We start from the raw sequence: 2,607 nt of genomic DNA, 5'->3' as shown, positions 1-2,607 counted from the left end.
AACTCAGACATAATGAGCCCATATAAATCAACATTACTGTTCCTGATGAACTTCCCTAAGACCTTCAATTTCGTGTCGTTGTCGAGTTCGAGAAGACATTTTCTTGAACGCTCTACTTTCTGATGGTATTTGGCCCAATCAGACCAATTACCATCCTCCACCATCAACATCTCAATAAATTTAGAGAAACTCATGACAGCTCAAATTTGTAATTTGTGGGTTGGAGTAGCTATGGTTATGGGTGTATATATATATAGAGAGAGAGATTTCCTAAACTGGGCCGATCTAGATTTCCTAAACTGGCTTGAACTGAAGCTTCCAAAATCAGATCTTGGAGATTCTAATAGCTGCCAAAATCAGATTTTGAACTGAAGCTTCCAAAATCAGCCATCCCTCCAAAACGACGTCGTTTTTTATTTTGTATTTTTTATTTTTTTTTTGCCCTTCCTTATTCTGCGTTCCCCTTTTGGTTTTTGAACCCTAGCCACTGAGACAGACGAACAGAGAGGAGAGAGAGAGAGGCGATGGAGAGGCATCGGAGTTACGGCGAGGAGAGGCGGCGGTGAGGCGACTGGAGTTGAATTGCTTGGTTTTGTTTTGATGTCAGAAAACCCGTTTTTGTTTGCTGTTAAGTTGCCTGAGTTGATGGCATATGTAAACATTGAAGAGGAGACGTTGTTCCGCTTGCAGCAGAAATTACTTGACTTTCTCAAGTATATACTCTATTCCTTCACATTATACTGAATGCTCTTAAGAAAATTTAATGTTCTGAGTTCTGGAAATTAATAATAATAATAATAATAATAATAATAATAATAATAATAATAATTTTGTTGCTCTGTTTTTTTCTATTGTTGATGATGCTGTTTTTTGTTGCCATGAATTATCGTGTTTCTTTAATCTAAAAGAATGCATTAAACATTATATATTAGGCAAAGTGACTTTCCTGCATCCAGAAGAAACTTCAGTATGAGAGCATTGTATACAAATTTGTTGTTTACAATGCAATTCATAGGTTTTAAAGTGAACTTGATCTGAAAAGAAAGCTATGGAATTGAAGTTGGATAGATAAAGTATAATTTTCAGTCTCATTCTATGTTCATAGGAAGATGATTAGTAAAACTATTCATTTAAGCTATGTTTGGATCTTGGATTTGTTAAGGAGAAGAAAATAAATAGGAAATGGAATTACTTGAACATTTATTTTTTATGGGTAATGAAACCAAAAAAAAAAAAAAAAGTATGATTTTTTATTAGAAAGTCTAATATATACCCATTTTCCTCACCCAACCAGAAAATAGGGACTTGATTTTCTTATGTTTACAGAATGAACCATTTAACAAAATTGTTTGTGTTTGTCATCTCAAAAAAAGAAAAAAAAAGGTCATTTCTATTTTCTTGAGTCTACAAATTGGTGAGTTTGACAGTAATGCATCTAAAGGAAAACTTATATTCATAATATACATATGGAAGTGGGTAGTTTCATTTAAATATTTTATAATGCTTAACAAAGCTCTTTGCGATTATGCAGGTTTCTGCAGAAGAATTAGGGCACTTTCTTCCTTTCTGCTTATGACGCCTCTAAAGTTTCCGAAGGGAGTGGCAAGGGGAAAGATAATTGAGCAGCAACTTCTGTTCCACCAACAATGCGATCATACTTGCTACTGTCTCAAGGCAAAAGCATTTTGTAGAATTGCTTGACGGTGCTGCTGGCTTGTCTAATTCTGTTTTGATGATTCAACAAGATAAATACTTCATTTGTTGTTGTAACATTATTGCTTTATAATTTGTTTTAGTTGACATTGATTCAACGCTTTATAGAATGAAGAGAGCTACTTGGTGTATTAGCTAAGTGTTCTATACTTGTTTGTAAGCATTTGGTGAGTTGTTTGTTATGTATGTGTCCAATACATCATGAAGAGAAGTTATCCAAACAGAAGGTTAACAAAATGCTTCAACTTGCAATGTTTTGATTGTTGAAATTGAATCACAGAATCAACATGAGATTGATTGGAGGTAGAATGCATGGATTGGAAGTATAATTTACCTTATATTTAATTAAGTTGAGTTGAGTGACGATTTGTGATCCTGATGCAAGAAATGAGACGATTTGGGAGTGAGGCCTGCACCATCTGTAATTCTAATTCTTTATAATAGAATAAAATTAGAGATTTATTTTCTATATTATATTCACAATGAGAGCCAGGACTGTTTAATAGAAAATGAAGTATTTGTATAGGACTGTTTATAATTTGGAAGAGTTCATGCTAAGATGATAGGCAGACCAATTTCTCTGTGTCTGATAATAGGTTATTTTTGTATTAAGTATCAATAATCATATAATCAAATCATATGAAAACTTCAACTTATTGTATCTTATTTAATCGAGCAGCTGATTCATTTCTATAATAGCCAGTTCAACATAACTGACAAACAAATCAAATGCAAAAACTATAAATCAGTTTATCATCAAACAAAATCTAACCCAAGAATCAAACCATGGTAAGAAATTAAACAATAAATCAGTAAATTAGTTTATCATCAACAAATTTAACCCAATAATCATATATATATATACAAATTTATCATCAACACAAACCCATTTAA

General features: G+C 32.5%; 1 long non-coding RNA gene across 1 annotated transcript; it reads left to right on the top strand.

Annotated features, from left to right (window-relative positions):
- The first annotated feature begins 250 nt into the window (after positions 1-250).
- LOC145806404 (uncharacterized) lies at positions 251-1,950 on the top strand. The gene is made up of 2 exons (XR_014349472.1): positions 251-713; positions 1,532-1,950. It is a non-coding gene; the product is annotated as an uncharacterized LOC145806404 (long non-coding RNA).
- Positions 1,951-2,607: the final 657 nt, after the last annotated feature.

Source organism: Camellia sinensis, chromosome 13 (genome assembly GCF_055761805.1).
Source record: "Camellia sinensis isolate YWXY chromosome 13, ASM5576180v1, whole genome shotgun sequence".
Classification (NCBI taxonomy): domain Eukaryota; kingdom Viridiplantae; phylum Streptophyta; class Magnoliopsida; order Ericales; family Theaceae; genus Camellia; species Camellia sinensis.
This window is presented reverse-complemented; position numbering and strand designations above follow the sequence as displayed.